Raw genomic sequence first — 900 nt, 5'->3', positions numbered from 1 at the left:
ATGTATTTCAAGTGACAATGTTCACCTGGCTCTGACAGCAAAGATGATGAACATGGTGCTGGCCAACTGCCAGGCTGGCTTGTGTATATAGTATGCCTTTTGGGTGGACACATTTCCTTATTTGGGGGGCCCATGAATCAGAGGAGACCCTATCTCATGAAAATCTCCTTTGGGACTCTCCCATATCATATTTAGAATTCCAGATTTGTGTCTTTATACAGTACCCAGTAGAGTCAGGTACTTTGAAAGCAGGGTGCTTGTACAGTTGTTCTATCACCCTGTAATTAACTGGCCAACCAGATATAGCCTATTCCTCTCAGTTCCTGATAGCCTTGAATCTTGGGCTTATTTAAGGCTCCTTTTGTTTTGGAAAATCTTTTCCAACTCTAGGGAGCTGTAGGTTCAGCTTTGTTGGGATATGCCATTAGTCTTATCCTATTTCTTAATACCTCCCAGAAATTTTTACTTCTGATAGCACCCTTCCCTGCCTTCTGTAGTTGCTCTGGGTTTATTATTGTTTTACATGTCTTCTGGCAGTTCAATAGAATTCTGGTAGGGAGGAAAGACAAAAGCTGTCAAAATGTTCAGTCAGCTCTCTTGAACCCATATATAAATTTCTATGTCAACTCAGTTGAATTATATGAGCAATTAAACAAATGTAATCTCATAACACTTCACAGTTTACTGAAATGGGAGCCATCTGTCTTAATTCTAACTCCCCATTAATGTTTTAGTAAATTCATTCAGACTCTGCCTTTCCAGCCTTGCTTCAGGATAAGAAGTGCACCATCCCATTCCCCAACTCTTTCCCTCTTTTGTATCGCCAATCTTTCTCCTGTGGGTTCTCCTTTTCTCCTATAACAAATGATAAATCTTCCCTATCCCCAAAATATCTCCTCA

This window comes from Mirounga angustirostris, unplaced genomic scaffold, assembly GCF_029215605.1.
Source record: "Mirounga angustirostris isolate CCGP_5_RB_7025 unplaced genomic scaffold, mMirAng1.0.hap1 SCAF_9, whole genome shotgun sequence".
Taxonomy (NCBI): Eukaryota; Metazoa; Chordata; class Mammalia; order Carnivora; family Phocidae; genus Mirounga; species Mirounga angustirostris.
This window is presented reverse-complemented; position numbering follows the sequence as displayed.